The sequence below is a fragment of the Taeniopygia guttata genome, chromosome 1 (genome assembly GCF_048771995.1).
Source record: "Taeniopygia guttata chromosome 1, bTaeGut7.mat, whole genome shotgun sequence".
Taxonomy (NCBI): Eukaryota; Metazoa; Chordata; class Aves; order Passeriformes; family Estrildidae; genus Taeniopygia; species Taeniopygia guttata.
In genome coordinates this window covers 10,764,973-10,784,841 of record NC_133024.1, presented here as the reverse complement: position 1 = coordinate 10,784,841, position 19,869 = coordinate 10,764,973, and the positions used below count along the sequence as shown (strand labels likewise).

The window sequence follows — 19,869 nt, the reverse complement described above, 5'->3', positions numbered from 1 at the left end:
TATTCATCTTTGCTAGCTGGCTCTCTTTCACCATCGCCTTCAGAAGTTCAACATTGTTGGGAAATATTATTGTGTCTTTTAACTAACCAAGATGACTGTCCTTGTGCGTGTGTTAGTACATGTCAATGATTTAAATGTTTAAATTTGCTTTGTTGAGACAATTGCACCCATTATTTTCTTTTGAACTGTATATATTAGTGCATGAGGCAATGTATCATCTCAAAGAAATTTTTCCAAAGACCAAGGGGATTTTTCCATATGTTTACTTGGGGATTTTTTTGCTTTGTTTCTGTTATAAACAAAAGTAAAATATGTTGCAGCAGGGAAGAAAACCCAAATGAGACTAAACTGTGATTGGAGAAGAGTGTGTTTCATTGACTTCTGCTTTGCATAAACTACAGAAATGTGTCTCTAGGCCAAATAAGAAAAGCCACAGAATAAGCAGCACCATACAGCAGTGATCTCTGAGGAACCCAATCCTGTAACTTCTCTGCAGCCTGAAATGTTACCCAGCTCCAGGAATCACTGACCACAGCCCAGTCCTAGCTGCAGTCATGGGTTTTCATGAGCTACTGGTGCTCCAGTGTGACTCAGATATTCCTAAGACAGTCTTCAGGGTACAAGAAGAGGGTAGGCAGGTATATAAGAGAGAGAGAGAGAGCAATTTCTTGTCTATCCATAAAACTTCAGGTCCTGTTATATGCCACTTACAGTGATTGCAGCTTTCATCACCTGCCCCTTACAATCATCTCTGCATGTGGTTTAAAACCTTGATACATAATTTTATATCAGTTTGAAATATTTCTTTTTCCTAAAGAAGTAAAAAAAAAAGTAAAGCAATACAAATTTCCCCTCAGTCAGGATAGATGCCTTTTTAGGAAAGCCTCACATGAATCCTGCTGCACGTGGATTGTTTAGATTTTTCTACATTTTGACTATTTCTATTAATTTTGTTCCAAATTCTTCCCCTTGCATGCTCCAAGCTTGTCACACGTTCATTTCTGATGCATATGGGGTCATCATATTGCCAAAATATAGCTTTATTCTTTTTTTTCTTACTGTAAGTTAGACTTTTGCTTTCAGAGAACAGGGATGGGAATCATGATCCCTGGATCTTGTATTTAAACAGCCACTAATTTACTTGGAACAGCAAGTCAGACTCTTTTAATAATAAACTGGCTTGGTTTTACCTGGAGATGAGCAGCCAGTTCCCCTCCAGCCTCCTCACTCACCCTGGGGCTGGGGCTGGTGCTCTGCAGGCAGATTCCTGCACCCGACAGCCTCACACCTGTCCACGAGGCAGGTGAGAGACCCTGTGTGCACCCCAAAATCCCCCTTATGCACAAGAGCAACAGGGGTGAGAATTTAGAAGGAGATCCCATATCTTTTTCCCCTGGAAAGGGGATGGAGGCTTGAGGCAGGCCCTCCCATGGCAAGTGCACTGGGAGGGTGATGGCAGGCAGAGGGTGCAAGGGCTGCAGGCACTCCTGCTCCAGATTTAAGGCAAATAAGGCAGTGTTCAAGACAATACCTCCACTCTGAGACAATACCTCCACTCCCAGCATCCCAGAAAGGCTCTGCAGGGCATTGCAGCTGCCTCTGCAGGACTCATGGGCTCACCTGAGAGCACTGACAGCATCATCCCTGCTCCAGGAGCTCCCCAGTGGCTCCACTTCTCAACTCTAGGCCATATTTTAATAGGTGTTTTCCAAGTAGGCACAAAAGTCAGGATTGAGTTAGAGGCAAACACAAGCTGAACAAAAATTAACACCTAGAAGATGACTGGTCTTGTTTAATTGGATATTTTGTGCCTCTGCTTGTATGAGCACCAAGATTTAATTTAAAGATTTACATTTAAAGATTTAATGATCCAGTACTTTTTCTCCACTGTGTAATAGTAATCAGTATGTACACCTTGATTTATATGGAAAAGCCCTGAGGTATTAAAATTACTCCAACAGGTTTCTCTAGTAATCAGTAAGAGTTTAAAAAATAATATTCATTGGAATGTAACCTTATAGGTAAAGTTGCCTTTTTTTCCCTCCTAATTGTGGGTTCATTCATATGGGCCTAATATGGAATTCATGGATTTTACAGAAGTAGTCTTAGATAATTTTTGTTCTCTCTTGCCTTTAAAGTTCTATTCTCCAAAAGGAAAACCATTCCAGAAGCTTGTTTGTACTGAAAATTCTCTGACTCTTTCCTAAAATAACTTGGATTAAGTCCAGGATGCCTGGACCCAGGGGTGAAGTAAAGAGCAGTTTATTTTTCAGTCATGTATCCATCTTCAGGTGGTGCCTGAATGAACAAAACCATTCAAGTAGATAACTGCTGTCATACCACAGGATTTTTTGCTCATATTTGAGAGCACTGACACATCTGCAGGGCACATCTTCCTCCCATTCCATATAAGTTTAGCTGCAAGCTATACAAGCAAAGCATTTCCATGTATGGGAACTTTCAGGAGTAAAGATTATAAATTTTTCCTACATAATTTTCTTTCCCTAGATGTTTTTCATGGGGAATATATGCAGCTATTTCATATTGTTCTTAACTGAATGTCTATAACTTTTAGAGAGGGTTTCACTGTGTTCTCCTATAGCCCCTTTTTCACTATTATTTATTCTCCTAAATCTGGAGATTTTTTCCTATCCACTTAGGTTTTGCTGTCTCCACTATGGATGTGAGCACTTGAGTGGAGAAATAAGCTCATGCCAAAAAGTAAACACATAAATTTCAGGGGGGAAAGAGGAGATAATAACCCAAAATGTTTCAGATAAATTTGAAGTTGGTAATACATTTCAGTATTATTACAACAAGGAAATTATGAACTTCTATTTGATTTCTCATTATTCTCAATATGTTATAAGACTGAACTCTAGTTTTTTTTGTTGTTTTTTTCATCATTATTATAAAGTGACATCCACTAGATTGTGCACTTTTTCTAGATAATCAGGATTTTATAATCAAAACAATTATTAATAGTTATTAACTGTAGACAAAACTGCAGAAGCTTTATATGCATATATATTAAAGATAATAACTTTGAAATAGCATCTATAATGTGGTAGGGGCTGAATAAACCACAGAATCAAGAAAAGAAGTTCAAACACTGAGGATTTTTCCATATGCATGACACTGGTATTAGACCAAATGAGCTCATAAGAAGGGTTTTTTTCTTGCATATTTAATACCAGAGAGATACTAAAGAATGAAAAATACCTCTAAAAGCTGATGTGACCCCATAGGCAGCATAGATGCTATATGTAGATGGATTGATTCAACCAAGAATGCAGGGTTAAAAAAGTAAAGAACTTTTTACTGTTACTCTGTCAGGGTAAATAAATGAGCCTGGAAGATTACTTTGTCTGCATCTTCGCAAAAGATCAGTTCTGCAGTGGCAAGGCCAGATTGGAAAAAAATTGCATTGTTAAGATGTGTAACAGCAAAAATCTAAATAGATCTAAATAGCTATTCAAACAAGATGCGTAAAGAACGGGCCAAATCACAGCGAGATTAAATAAGGTAAAAGAATGTTAGTTAGATACTTTGTGTTATATTAAATTTGTCTTAAGGAAGACACCCAAAGTAGATTTCTGAAATGCTGCATGAGCACCCGTTTCTCTTTCTACAGACTTTAAGGGGACTTCAGATGACAAGCAATCATGTAGATACTTAAAAAATACTGCAAGAAATTTCACATCCCCACCAGCTTGGATCCAAGTTCAGAGAGGAGAACTAGGTGATAGGAGTGAGAAAATAGAATGAAATCTAATTTGATCAGTGAAGGAAGACAGGGGAATGGAGGATGAAAGTAGGAATTCAGTTCTTTGTCAGGTTTAGGCTGTGGAGATGTCAGACCAAGCTATTGTTTAAACAGTTATTTTTGAGGTGAAATAAACCCTAAAGTTACCCATCATTGGTGTTTTCTTTTGTTGTTTTTGTTTGTTTGGCTTTTTGTTTGTTTTTAAATAATTTAAATCCTGGAGAAAAGAATGGGGACAAACAGAAAGGAAAGGAAGCAAGGAAAAAGATCTAGCACTGTATAGCTGAGGAAGTATATGGAAAATCATCTGAATAAGATACTGGATGAACTCAGAGGATGGAGAATTTAGAAAAAAAAAGCCATAGAAGGAAATGCCTTTAAAAACATCAGGGTTTCCAAGAGAATGGCTTGTATTTAGTCACTAAATGGAGCAGATGATGTGTTGAGTGATGTCTCCTAGTCCTGGAGAAACTTTGAGAGCCACAGCTCTGCAGCAGGGAGTAGGGGAACCTGAACAGCATAGGGTAAAGCCATCTTGACTAAAGCTACTAAACATATGTCTTTGTTTAATATTTACTGTTAGAGCAGATTTTCAAGAAAAGACTGAAGTAATTAATATTTCCACATCAGATATCACATGTGGCATGCCAGCCTGAATAGTAAAGAAAATGTTTCCTCTTGGCTCACAGGCTTCTCTTTTCCTCCCCCAAAACAGTGCAAAGGCAGTAGGTGTCAAATATGAACCTCAGTTATTTTCCACATAATCAATGGCTGCAGAGTAATCTCTGAGATTGCATTGTGCTGTGCTATTGAAGTGTATGCAAGCAGGATATCCCAGGAAGTAGCACATTTCCTGTTAAATCAAGTGTGACATAAATATTGGGGATCATTTAACAGATCACAGAGTATCGCTTGTGTTACAGAGACCAGAAGGATGGCTTGTTAAATTAACACTATATAGCCAAACATTTGCAGGCAAGGATCACCACTCCTCATTAAGTAGAGACATAACTTTTTAAAGGGATATTTTCAAATACTTTTTTATTCCTAGTTTTCTCAGACAACTCTTCCAGTATGCAAAGAAATCCTGTGGTTCCCAACTGAGACATGAAATTAATCTTCAGTTTGTTTCCCCCCTGATTTTAATCATGAAAGTATTGTGGTGGTATTCTTTTGTATAACAAAAGACTCCTTTTTTCACACGTTGCCTTTCTTCTTTACTACTATGTTGTTATGTCATCAAGAGAATTGTTCTTAGTGGATCACTGCTTGTCCCACGTGAAATTGGACAGTTTGGCCTTGGAGAGCATTTTAAAGGGAAATCTATCTTCATTTCATGGCCATATCTGAAATATTTCTTCCTCTAGTCCAGTTATTTTGCATAGGTTATGCTATGTATTAGAAGGTGCTTGTTTTGAGAAGTGGCAGTTCAGAAAACATGCTCAAAAAAATATTTCTTTTACATCAAAGGTGGATGTCTACACTAATACTTTGTAAGAAATGGGAGTATGTTTCACCTTTTTTAAGATTAGTAGATGTAGTAAATGTACATACAGATTTTGTGGCTGAGAGAAAGAGGGGAGAAGAGAAAAAGCTGTCATATGCAACAGGAAGAGAAATAAAAATTTTGGAAATAAATATTTACCATTTGATATTCCTTCTAAATGATCATATTTTGTGTAAGTTGGAAAGAAAGACCAATATTGGGGAAAAAAAACACATTGCATAAGCAGTTTGGCTATTGGGTTACAAAAGGTGACAGATGAAGGTGTGGGCTGCAGAGTGTGGATATTTTTGATTTGGCACAGGCTGCAATTTCAGATGTAAAGCAGGTAGCTAGCAATGTCTGAACAAAACAAAAATCTTATTGCCATGCAAGAATTCCAAGTGAGCTATTGGCATATCTCATATTGCACTGCATTCATGGTGGCAGCCTCCTGGAGAGAAAAACAAACACTTGTTTGCACTGCAGGGCCAACAGAGATCTGACAGGGCTGAATGAACCACTGGATCAGATAGCAGCAACATTAAATTTTTTGTGGTTACAGAATCCTTATTGCTAGTGGTAATACACAGTAGACTTCATCTGGGAATTTATATCTCAGGACATGTACAAAGCTTGCAGGTAAAACACTTTCCCCAGTCTTTCTTTTTTTTTAAACTTGCTAACTGAGCAAATGTGGTCTTGAATCACTGAGAGAATGAACATAAAGCCCCATGATACTAATTTTCCAATTTTCCAAAGTTACTTCTTAGAGTACATCTGCACTCTAAATCCAGGAACAGATGGGTACTGTTATGGCTATTAAAAAAAAAAAAAAAAAAAAAAAAAAAGGAAAAAAAAGTCCTCTGCTCTTGTCTATCAGCAAAGCTCTCTGCCTCCCATGTCAATCTAAACTCTCAGAAAAGTCCTTTCAGTTTTATCCTTCTCTTTGCAGGCAGACTTCTGACACAGATACTGAGGATTTGTTTTAAATATGTATTAAAATATTAAAATATAGATGTAAATATAACACCAATCAACAGGATTGCCTGTCAATGAGAGCAGGCAACACTGATATTAAAGTAATAATAATTTAATCAAAACTCATATTAGGAATATTGGAGCAGAAGTACTCCCACTTACATAAATCTTGCACTGCCAATTTTAATGAAAAAGTTAATGGAAAGTATCCTCCTCCAAATATTGTGTTATACTTCAAGGCAGAGTTTTTATTAAAACAGAAAACATGGCAATGTCCCATGTTTCTCAATCAGTGAGAGCCAGAATATTGCGTGAAGAATTTGTCTAACACTGACTTTAGCAGCCGTAAATCCCTCTTTATTGTTGAGGTGCTAGGAATTTTTCTAAACAACCATATCTCAGGAGGATGAATTTGAGCTTGAGAAGGTGCAGGAAAGAGCTATTAAAATAGTTAGGGAATAAAAAGTCCATTTTGATGGAGGCCTTAATGAAAGGCCTATGTGACTGATTTGTTGCCAGCCTTGTGATTTTAGAGAACAAATAGAAAAAAAGTGCATTTTTTTTTTTAACTTTGAGAAATCCAGTCATTGATAAATAGCCTATCTTTAAACAGTACTCAAATTATGGGCTTTTATAATAGGAAATTCTAAGCTTTTATTCATGTTTCTCCTTGAGAAAAGACAAAGCAGTTAAAAAATGGGCTTTAGTAAATTTAGGATAGAAATTTAGGGTGTGATACAGGAGCAGATTTTAGGGCACTTCTCAGCCAGGAGCTTGAAATCTTCTTTCCAAATATTTAAATTTGTGATAGGCTATGAGAGGCTGTGCATGCTCGATTTGATTCCCCAGGATGAGCATTTTAATCTTGAGTTCATGTGTTCCTAATTAATTATAAGACGAGTAAAATCAAAATAAAATGCATTCACAGCATATTATAGTTTCTCTTTTCCATTTGGGCTGTCACAGACAGGAACCCCTGGAGTTGATGAGAGGCTTTCTGCTGAGGGCCTCCTAGCAAGAGCAAAGACAGAGCAAATTACCTTCAGACACTGCTGTCAGTTCAGCGAATTAAGTATGCAAAGCAATTTGTGAAGATGTTCTGAAGTGCAAATTTCTGCCACTAGGTCAAAAGAATATGAATTATCACAGGATGAGCAAGGTAAGAGGACATCATTCCCCATCTTCATCAGGGTGTTAAACAAGTTAGTCTTTGATTTTAGCCAGGCAAATTGTTTTATTTAAAAAAGCAGGAAGTTAGTAATGCACATGATTACATTAAATGCATAGCAGTGAAAAGCTCTGCATAGATGAGAATATTAATTTATTGCATTATTGAGCAGTACAGGAAAAGAAAAACATTGAAATGTATTTTCCGTAATTTAAATATTAGCATTGTTGATTATTTATCATAATAATTACCATATAGGATCATGGATGTGTAGGCTAATTCAGGTTGGAAGCAATGATTGGAGGTCTCAAGTCCAACTTGCTAAACAAGGCAGGGTCAAGTGTGAGTCAGACCACTCTGGTCAGAGCATCATCCAGTTAAGTTGTGAAAACTTCCAAGGACAGAGCTCTTTGGGCAGCCTGCTCCACTGGCTGCCTGTCCTCACAGGGAAAATAAAAAATTCTCCTGTTCAGTCTGAATCTCTCTTGCTTTGACTTATGCCTGTTGTCCCTCTCCCTGCCACAGACCACAGGACAGGAGGCTGTGCTGTGGCTCTTTCCAAGGCTGAACAAGCCCTGGTTTTTCACCTCCCAAGCAAGTGCTCCAGCCCTGAGCATCCTGCTTGGCCCTCTGTAGAGCTCAGCCCAGTTTGCAATGACTTAATTTTAAAGGCTGAACTTGCTCTGGCTCAGAACCTCAGTGCCTGCCCAGCAGAGCTGCTTCTCAGTCTGTATGGGTGAGGGGGGTTCTTCCTGCATCCCTTTCCACAGCAGGACTTTGCATCTGTCCTTGTTAATTGTCATTAGGTTCCTGTTGAGAACCTCCAGCCTGGCTCCCTGCAGGTGGTAGCCCTCCTGTTGGAGATGTGGACTGGTTCCCCCAGCTTGCTTTTGCCTGTCAGCATGAGCAAAGTGCCTTCACTGCCCTCCTGCAGGTGGCTGATAAGGACCTTAAGCAGGTCCCTGGGCAGGCGTGGAGGTCCCTCTTTTGTTACAGTTCTCTGGGTAGGCTGCAGCCCATCCACTACTAACTTTTGAGGTGGTGCATCATCAAGTATCGGAATCTGTGGCATTGATGATTCCGAGATTGTAGAAAGTCTCTGTCTTTCAGCCCCGCTGCCAAAGAAGCCATAATTCGTCTGTGCTGGTTTCAAGGTTGTTTATTCTGTTTATCTCTAACATGTTCTGCTGCCCTGCCGCAGGTCTGTCCTGCAGGGCAGCGTGTGGGGCTCTGCCCTCAGTGGGATGTTACAAACATTATATACCAGAAACTACCTGTGCTGTATTTACAATAACGTGCCAATATCTGTCGCCTACGTTGAACAGTGTGTCCCCAGCCTAAACCAATAAAAAAATGCCAACACCACAGTGAAACATGGAGGGCATGAAGAAGGAGGAAAAGGACAAGACACACCCAATTTCCTCCATCTTGTGTCCTTTGGACCCCTAATCTAGAATCCTAAAATTTTACTTTTGCACCCATGCCACACTTAATTATTACTCATATCAAACACTCAGAGCTGGTAATTCATCCTGTAAGATTGAAAACTCCTTTCCATGGACAGAGATCACAGACAGTGTCTCTGGGGGCTCTGTCCAGGGGGGTTCCTGACCCCCTGCCAGGGTCCCAGACCTTCCAGGGCAGCCAGAGGGAAGCCCTGGATTCCCACAATCAAGTTTTTTCTCATCACCCATCCAGGCCATAGCATCCCTGCTTGCATACCAGAATTTTGGCGGAGATGGTATTGAACCCAGTACATGGGAGTCCAAAAATACAAATAGGCTATCGATGTAGGATTTCCCGACAAAACTGATCTCCCCTGTTTGCACTGTTGTTTTAACTGCAGCTATTGTCCCAGAGCTAATACATGAATCTATCTCCATAGGTTTTTTGTCAGATCCTTCTGGAAGTGCTGCCAGCCATTTATTTTCAGGGTTTTGTGTGCATGTATGTGATTCTTGTGAGTTGCTTATCCATAAACCATAACAAGTTGAACCATCACCTACTAGTGTTAAAACATTGTAGGGAACATTTTAGATGTAACTGTATTGATTTTTAGTGACCCTTGTATAAGGAGGGAGATGTTTTCTGTGGTGCAATTTACTGGAGAACATATTATTTATAGGGCTTTTGTCTAATACTTCCTAAAAGGCAGTGAAAAAATTACTACTAAAACTCACTGCTGCTGTCTTTACTGTAGAAAATACCAATTTTTTTTTCACTCCTAAATATAAGCAGAACCCTGTTGTTTTTTAACTGTGAATACTTTGAAACAATATCTTCCAAACCACTAGCTTTTTTTATTAGAATCTCTGCCTCTGCTTAGACTCTTCCTTTTCTTCCCATCAAATGGTCCTTGTGAGGTAATAAGAACCAGTTGCTTCACCCTCCTTCCCATTTCTTAATTTTATTTCCTTAATTTCATGATTTGTTTCTGAATAACCACCAGGAAAAGAAGGAATAGACTAACTAGCCCACTCATACATTCATAATTTAACCACTCAAAAAACACTGAAGAACCATTTTTCTGTATATATTTTTGTCTAATCTTTTGCAGAACAAATTTCTCTGTCTTGTTTTTGGAGTAGTGCAAAACCAATTATAATATTTTTCTTTTTCTGTTAGGAATAAATACTGCCCAAGGGAGACCAAATCTACTTTGGTAGATTTAAAGTTTTGATAGCAAAGTATAATTTCTTCCTTTTCAGCAAGGTAGTTTACTTGTGCTCGGGTGTGTAATGAGGCCTTTCATCATTTCATATGTAGATTGCTTTATTTTGTGGTTAAAAACAAGTAGATATTATTGAAGTCTTTCTATCAATGGTAATCATAAGCTTTGACAGGAAGCTCAAGATAAAGGAAAAAGAAGGTAAAATGAACTTATTGATCAAGTGATTACAAAGTTAGTGTTCTCGATTTTTTCCAGAACCTCAAAAGGCAAATTTAGCATAAAAGTCTGGTGGGAAGGAAAATGCCTGTTTCACTTGGGAAAACTACTGTGCAATGTACAAGTATTGCAGAGAGTTTATAGACAATGTTTAATGGACAGTAAGTACATCACAGGAAGCTGAAAGTGGCTTTAGGGTTATTTTTCCTTCACAATTACATCTGTTTAATGAGAACATCCAGACAATTATCAGATGGATCAAATAGGAAAGTTCTCTGTGAAATATAATGTAGAAATCTGTGGGAATACTGCAAACACTGTTGTGCAATGTGCACTAAAATGATTTTCAGTTCTGGAGCACACAGCATCATCCACAAGTTGACTGAATTTTCATGAAAAATTTAGATTCGTTCATATAAGTATTTCTATTTCTGTCCTTATTAAGAATTAATAAAATTATATCCAGAACATGATTTAAAAACCCACATATTATGCAACAACTAATTACATAAACCCTCTGTATAAAACAAATGAAATTTTAAAAGAGAGCAGATATAGACATCACACTCAGCATTTGATACACACACATGTATTTTGAGGGCTTTGCAAGAAATGAAGATTTGGAGGAAAAAAAAGAAAATTATCAGTAGCCACAGTGTTTTGATTTTTCACTTTTTCATGTGAGCATGGCTGACACCTGGCAGAGGCTTCCCAGAGAGGCTGTGGAATCTCCATCCTTGGAGATAATCAACAGCCACCTGGGCAAGGTCCTGGGCACCCAACTATAGATGACCCTGCTTGAGAAGAGGAACTGGACGAGATCAATTCTGTAGGTCCCTACCAAGATCAAGCAGTCTGTGATCTTATAATATAAAACCTTACACCAAAAAAAAAGCTTTGTAGATTTTAACCTACCTGAAGATAACTATTTTCTTGGCCAAAAATGTTCCTTTAAAAACAAAAACTTATGTGAGGAACAGCAAGATTGTTTGTCTGCCCATAAAGTCCAAAACACAGAGGCGTTTTCTTTCCAGAAAAAGATGGAGAACATCACCAAGATTAGGAGCCCTTTGCTCTTTCTTCCAGAAGCCAAGCAAGAGTTATAGACCCCAATTATTGAGATGGATGTGCTTTTGCCATGCTACTGTGTTAGAATTTGCCTCTATGGTTCATGTGGTTTATAAACTAATTAATTGATATACAAATTCAATATGTCAGTTTTAGGCTTATCCACCTGTATACGCCTTTATGTTTCAGGATAGCTTGTCTCTGTGTTTCTGTGCTTGCCTACATGATGAATATCGATCCAAACCAAGGCAGCTACAAATATCAAGAGACTAGGGTCTCAGAGGAGAACAATGGAGAGGATAAATGATTTTATTTCTATTTTACACCCACATGACTGTAAATATAATACCTAAAAAGAATATACCTGTTGAGATCTCCTTCTTATCTGGGTCTGTAAAAGTTCTCTGAAGAGTGAATGGATCTAGTTTTCAAATCTGAACAATTAATTCTTTTGTAATAACCATATGGCATCTTTATGAATTTTCTACTTATTTTGTTTGGAAATGCCCTTGTATTAAGGTTAAGGTCTTTTTGTAGCTGCAGATGCTCTTAAAATCTGCTGTCCAGAAGCTGAACTGAGATAAAGAAAAAGCGTCACGACACAGTTATTTTGGCAGCCTGATCAAAGCAGAATGGCTGTATTTAGGCAGACAAGTGTATCAAAGGGATGCAGTTTGAAAAGGCTGAGTTAGCATTCCCAAAACTGTGTCCCTGTGATATGCTCTGCAGTGCTGCTGGCAGAGCACAAAGCACTGGGAAGTGTTGTGCATCCGTCAGGACGCAGCTTGACCCGAATACAGTGAGAAATTATGATTCATTACAATCTCTCGCTGCTTATAATAATTTCCCTCTAGCCATAACACATCTGTTCATGGTAAGATTGATCCAATACCCATCCAACTGCAGTTGAATTGTTTCAGCAAGCAGTGGATTCAGTAAATACTATCCATGAGAAGATTATAATAAAAAAATTACTTAAAACTGCCTTAAGAGAATGTGTCCAACTAGAACAACACAAGGCACCTTCTCAAATGTAGATTCCTTCTTTTTTTTTACCATGATAATGGAAAGTCCTGTCCTGTGAGGTATGGAGTATCTCTTAATTAGCATTTTTCATTTGCTTATTTATTGGTTATTTCCAGTAGGGATAAAGAACATTCAGGTCTGTATTAGAGCACTGAAATAGTCAGGACAAGAACTTGGATTGAAGCACTGCAAATACCCACTGGCCACTTGCCTCTTCTACTGTAATGGAGCAGCAGTGGAGAAGAGCTTGAGTGATTAGTGATTTCCTTGCTCCTTACAAATTATTTAGTCAGCATGTCCTTCTGAGCCAGTGAGTTTGTCTTCCTAGTGCCACTACAAGGATAGAAGGAATTTAAGAGTCTGGAGGTGAAACTGTAAAGGACTGGAACAGTCTGGATGTTTTCCATATTATTTTTGTATTCCATAGAAGTGAAATTAGAGAAACTATTCAGACTCATTACATGACAAAAATGGTGTGCAGTTGTCTGATCTACAGGTTTCTTTATCTATGTTTTTAAAACACACTGGTCTATAACAAACAGGAGCTGTGGATGCCTCATCCCTGGAAGTGCTCAGGGCCAAGCTGGATGGGGTTTTTGAGCAACCTTGGCTAGTGGAAGGTGTCCCTGCCCATATCAGGGGATTGGAAATTTATGATTATGATCTTTAAGATGCCTTCAAACCCAAACCCTTCTATGACTGTTTGTTTTTATAAATCAAACTGATACACTAGCCATAATTTGACTTGAGTTTTCTGTAACATTCACTGGCATTTCTCAAAACAAAGCCCAGAGGGACTTCTTTTTTATTTAGCTAGAGATGACTACTTCTTTCCAACATACATAAAACCTATCAAAATTCAAATACCTTCATAATTTAATATATTTTATTTCCAACTGAGTTAAATAACAATTGCATTTGAAAAAATGCTGTCAATTACTATTCTCATGTCCTTTCTTTGCACCATTATTAAGAACGTCTAACTCTGCTCTGTCTGCATAATATTTTGTTTTTATAAATGCCAATATTTTTTTTAAGCAAGAGAGTAAAATAGGAAATTAATCTTACGAGGTATATTAGAAGCTCCCAGAGTTGCACTGGATGATTGTTGCTTACATTTGGAGAGACACCCAGGGTGTGAGTTTCCATATGAATGGTTTCTCGTCTTTTCAAGCTCTAAATAGCTTAAGGCTCACTAATTATACTGGTGCTGGGACTACCTTAACAACAGCAAGCATCAGAACATATTTGAGATGGTCAGCACAGAAGAACTAGGTCAGGGACCTCCAGGGATTTCATCAAAAGGTTAAAAAACCAGCAGCACACCTTGAGCACCAATCACTGAGGCTAATGAGACCTCATTTAAATAGTTTTTCAGGGAAATAGAAAAGATCATCTTCTTTTGGGAAATGAAATCTTACTCTGATTCATCTAGTAGTTCTTCTCTATTTTTTATTTACAAATATACTCCTTTATCTGTGCAAGGATATTACATTAATAGACATATATAAAATATGCTGCCATTAGCACAATAAACTCTAATTTTCTGAGACAGAAATGCAAAAATAATTCTCTACAGCAGATGCATTTTCTTTAAAATGGAGTCTATTAATCTATCATATTAGCTACAAAATAAAAACAATAACATACCTTATTTTCCTTTCCAAATCAATGAATTCCTTGATTAAGAGCATTCAGAAAGTAATCTGAGTTAAGAAAAAGTGTGTTATCTATGATGTTCAGATTGTAACAATTTATATATTTCATTATCAAGGTTTTTAGGTGAAAGGGTAAAATACTGTTTATGAACATATAAAAAATATATATAAGAAAAGCATTAACTCTTAATTTAATATAATTTACTACATAAAATATGAAGATTTTATTCTTTTTCATTTAAATGCAATAAACAGACCTACTACATAAATATTCTTTAAAATAGTTCCACTGAAGCTCATCCTTCATTTTTTTTAACTTCGAAAGGTCTTTTAGCAAAACCTAGGGATGCAAAAAAATTAGGCCAGAATGCCTTCATTGCTTATATAGTATGAGAATTATTTCCTAGGTGTGTTCTTTCTAATTTAAATTACCTCTTGGCAACACAAGTATCTCCTCTGGCAGAGAAACAAAATAGTTAAATACATAATATTCAAATAAGAAGCCAAGAATAGTGTCACAGAATAAAAAACAGTAAGCAGTAGCTTTGTGTCATTCTGAAATTGTTTTTATTTTCACTGTGTCCTTTCATGTACAGGCAAGAATCATAAGGGATTTTAAACAATTAAATTTCCTTTAAAGAATGATTGCCTAAAGACAGCTTGGGAATATAATACTAAAATAGTAGAAATTAACTGTACTGCTACACTCTAACTACATTTCATAGCTTTATGTTCCCCAAAGGTGCCTGGTGTGTGTGTTGCATTCAGTCCATCTGTAATTGATAGATACAAGTTCCTCATGGTTACCAAATCAAGCATAATACCTTTTTGTTACACGTTGTATGGCTCTCAGTGTGATAGGATGGAAAATTCTAATTCACTAAAGAGATTTTACTGTAATGCCTGATATATATCAAAAATCTCTTTCAAAAAAACCCATTCAGGATATTCAGAATTTTATGTGGTAGCTCCATATAATTAATTTTCTTAAATGATCTCCCCAGAGGTTTTCATTGTGTTCAAGTGAGCGGAGTATTGAAGGGTTGGTATTATTAGCTGCCACTTACAAAGTAAGAATACAAGGATTTCTCAATAAAAGTCCTGGGGGTTTCTTTTTTATCAAGCAGTTGAAAAAAATGGACTGCTGAACACAAGGATATATTTTTTTTTTTACATCTTTGGGAAATCATTATGATTTCTATGAAATGCCAGTAGATGAATCATAATTTCGGCAAAAGTTATTATGTGGCATCCAAATCTCATTAAAGACCCCCTTTGGCTTGGGTAAATTTGGTTAGATCGGGCCTGTTGATCTTTGCCAAGTGCTGTCTTGAATTATTCCCTACTAAAATGCTTCACGTGTGTTACTGAATGCCATGGTCCTATTTATACTGAGTATTCTAACCTATTGTGTTACAAATGAATTCACAATTGTTTATGGAGATGTGGTTCAGTTCCAAGTGGCCAGAAATTCAGGGGGTATTGCTTTTGATTACCAGTCCTTTACTCAGTACCCTCAAAAGAAGGGTTACGCCTTACAAGGATTTATATGGATCCATGCCTAAAATTCCATCAAACTATGGATCTGACCTCTTCAAACTCTACACCTCTTCCTCAAATATCTTCTACAGCAAAACTAGCAGAAATAGATCTAGCTGGATTTAAATCAATAGGAATTTTACCAAGATAGGTGTGCAACTATAACAGTAATTAGTTGTCTGACTGAAGTGGTGAACATCTCATTGACTCTGCAGCTACCAGTTCTCTATTCCTTTAGCAGCCTCTGAGGGTAGGGAGGAATGAATGACCACAAATCTGTTCAGCTGGTAAACTATAACATTTTTGTCTTAGAATAAATAAGGTTTCTCCTCTTAAAATACAGGCATTGGTTAGGAAAAAGAATAAAAATAAGGAAGGCAGAATAGAAAGACCTAGAAAAATAACCTCTATGCAAGATGTATAAGATTTTAGAGTAGTTAATTTTCACACATGCACTTTATTACAAGACAGGTACACATATTATTGGTCCAGAGCACTAATCAAATGAAGCTGTGGATTAAACCATGTAGAATTTCACAGATGACTGCATTACAGAAATACATTTCCATTGATGAACAGTAAACATAAACAGAAATCAATGATGAAACGAATATTGTTCCGTTGTATGTCAGAATGAATGGATTTATATTTGGTTTGAGCATTGAAAGTGTTACAGTGGATGGAGAAATGCCTGGCTATTTATATTAAAAATATTGAACATGAGTTTCATAGAAAATCACATAAAATGGTAAGACAAATGCATGAGGTTTCCAAGTAACCTTTGTTTAAAGCTCAGAGAATAAAACATTTCCTGATGTAGCTGCTGTACCTCACACAGAATTAATAGAAACCAAGAATAAGCTTCTTAAGTGAAACAAACACCAGAAAATATCTGTCCTTACTGACTTCAACAAGCTACTGGCAATCTAATGATGTTATAAGTTTTATACAGTATCATATATAGCAAAGTTTACAGAAAGGAGCTTTACTTTCTGTCTCTAGAATACTCCCTCTTGGGTTCTGGTTAAATAAGAATGTTTTCCACAAGCAATGAATTACAAGGGTTCATAAGAAGGTTGTGTTTCACAATTTAATTTGATTTCCATTTTTTCTTGACTTTATGATCTGTATAATTCCAACTGAATATAAAAGAGCTTCTTATATTCCTCCTTCTGAAGGAAAACCTCATTTAAAATGATGGTTGCAATTGTTGCACATTGAAGTAAATAGAATCTAAATGAAAGGAAAATATTTATTGAAGGTACATTACATTTTGTTATATGACAGAGAGTTTGTTTGGAAAGCACAGTTAAGTAATGAAAATGGAATAAGTGCTCGAAATCATGATATACTGTATATCCCAAGACCTCCCTAACACTGCTCCTCAGCCTTTTCTAGTAAATCTCTGTTGAAAAGCAAAAGAAGAACATTAGGGGCTGCTTCTGTGCAGAACATAAACCATAATAATCAGACATTTTAAATTCAATAAAATGTTTATGATGGCATGTTAAGTAGCAAAGGAAAAAGTGAATGTTGAGTTGCTTCAAAGGTAGAATAATACATAAAAATAATACAAATATTTTAGATTTAAGGCCAAATCTTTATTTGGTCTTTATTTGAATTTTTACATGAATAAAACCTATGTGATTGCAGTCCTGCTTTTCACATTTGAATGTCAACTAAATTTGACAGAGGAGGAAGATCCTGTTTTTTTCTCTAGAGGGCAGGTCCCATTCTGCTTGGATTGCTTGGCAAAAGAACAGATCTGTACGTGCAGCCTGCCTTCAAGCACAGACTAACTCTTGGCCAGCCAGCATCTCCAAAGTGGGAAAAGGGAGGCACAGGAGGGAGCTGGGTGTTTTGATGTGCAAGGAACACTGTGGGAGAACTGGTGAGGGTGCATTACACTGTGCACAATGTAGAAAACCCAACTAGAGCCAGCACCAAATTGTGGCAATATGAATGCTGGGAGAAGAAGGCAAATTCTTAGGAAACCAGACCACATTGATCTGGTTGTTCAGGAAGCCATTTGTTCTCATGCCATGAGCTGTTGTGTATTATTCATGGTTAATAGCACTGGGCAATTACTGCATAATTTGAAAGAAAGCTGAAGTTATTATCATAGTAATAAAATAATTTATCCATTCTCAGTTTTAGGGACTTTTTTTTTTATATTAATCTCTGCTGTGAAGCAGGTAAATAGACAAAACATCAGCAATAATGTTTTCAGTATAGTATTGTTTCTTACTGGAGAGTAAGCACGCTTAGCTAAAATATCTCCAGTGTCTAGAAGCACTTTGCCACAGTGCAGCAGCAGCTACTCAGAAAGCTCTCTCCCTTTAATGCACCAGAGAGTCACTTGTCCACATGTGATTTTTGTTCAAGCACAGGGTCTGTCACAGAGTTTCCTCCCCTTCTTGACATATTTACAAACCTTGGCAGGCCTACCAAAAATTTTTTGGCTTGAACCCCAGGGTTCTTCTAGCTGAAGGATGAAAGGTGGTGATGGGATTGTCATTGTTACCCTTCTTGCCTCTCAAGCTCCCTGCAAAGTCCAGGAATACTACAGAACTTTCTATGAACAGGTTTTTCAAATTCATTGACTCGAGAACCGACTTAATGGCAGTGTGGAAAATCAAGGTGAAGCAGACACTTCACTTGTTGTAAGCAGGCATCACTGCCCTGACATATTGCACACAGCACACATGCTGTACCCACAACAGAACCATCTGTCAGGATGGCTTCGTGCCTGCACTCAGCCCAGAAGATCTTTGTCCCTCCAGCATGGGTTCCAACAACAATAGACTTGCTCAGGGAACCCTGGAGTAACCTCTCATCACATAGGAAATCCTTCCCTCTGTTGGAGTTGAAGCATTGGTACCACATGCTTCTCTTCAGTTGTTAACAGCCTCTAATTAGCAGTAGTCATATTCTGAACCTCATTTGTCAAATTGTATCTTGGCTAAGCATTCAGCACACTCAGAAATAGAACTGTTGGAAATATTGTAAAATTGTCTTTTTAAGAGCATCATATTGCACTTGGCTGAAAGTAAGCTTTTGGGTCTTACTGTGATAGAAATTGAACATGATATTCTTTCCCTGAGAGAACAAATCTTTGAATATGAAGTTCAAAAACTGTGAAAAATAAATTAGTAATTAAAGAAAAGGTCAGTTTCAATTTTTTGTGTTGCTTTTGTCTGAAAGGGAGCAAAGAACCAATAAAAAAAATAAGCCTGACAGCAGGACCCTAGACTTCAAAGCTTCAGTTCCAGATAAAACTCCAATGAAAAAAAAAAAAATCTGTTGCACAGTGACGAAGCTTCATCCCTTACACAAAGACAGAAAATCCTATTATTGAGCACCCTTCTTCAAGTGGATGTGGAGAACTGCCAATTAACTACCTCTGCTAAGTGATAGACAGCCTCCTTGATTGCCTTGAGAGCATGCCTGCCCTGATGAGTAGCAGCAATGCTGGATTTCTCCGGTAGATTTGCTCTCGGAGATTTTTGGAAGGTCCCAGCACCCCACGGGCAGCCGAGATCCTCATTTGGAGCCCCATTTGCATTTCAGCACCTCGCCTGGCACTTCATACATCAGGGATGAGGGCTGGGTGAGCGGGGTCACAAAGGAGGCAGACAGTCTGCAACTCAACTTCAGCAAAGAGTTTCTTTTACACAATGTGCATGAAGCAAATTTTCTGTCTTCTTTCAGTATAAGTGCAGAGCTCGGTGATGTGTCCTGCTCTGCAGTGTTCATGGTTTTTTTTCCTTTTTTCCATTTTTTTTAATGGTCATGCTTGCATCCTACTCTCTTGTCTACTATGGTAAAGCTTATATTCTGAGGGGGTTAAAATACTTAAAATTCTTCCCAAACCCTCACCCCTAGGTATATATTTCTGGCTTTGCTTTATTTATCAGTAGTGATGGCTTCTAAACTGTATTTTAGGGGATTTTATAAAATAATTTTGATCACCAAAATGTTACAGAGAAGGAAATTTTGCTTGTCATTGCTTATTGTTACTCATGTAGATTAAATCAAATCTAGTCTAACTGCCCAATTTATCAAAATCATATAAAAGAAGAATGCATTTGAACAATTTAAGAGATTCTAGGTAGTTTTTATAGCTTTTCCTTGCTTGCATAACATTAGAGACAGTAGTGAAATGAGATTTTAGCTGGTCAATCAACCTTGTTCCCACGTGCAGCAGCAGAAAGAAATTAAGTATCAATTCCTAAGAAGTTCTATATGTTTTTCACATAGTGGCATTAGTGTCTATCTAATTTTTGTACTTTG

At 37.4% G+C, this 19,869-nt stretch overlaps 1 protein-coding gene across 10 annotated transcripts in view; it reads left to right on the top strand.

Moving 5' to 3' along the window:
• ROBO1 (roundabout guidance receptor 1) overlaps positions 1–19,869 on the top strand; it is a 687,808-nt gene that overhangs the window by 332,234 nt on the left and 335,705 nt on the right. The window lies entirely within an intron of this gene.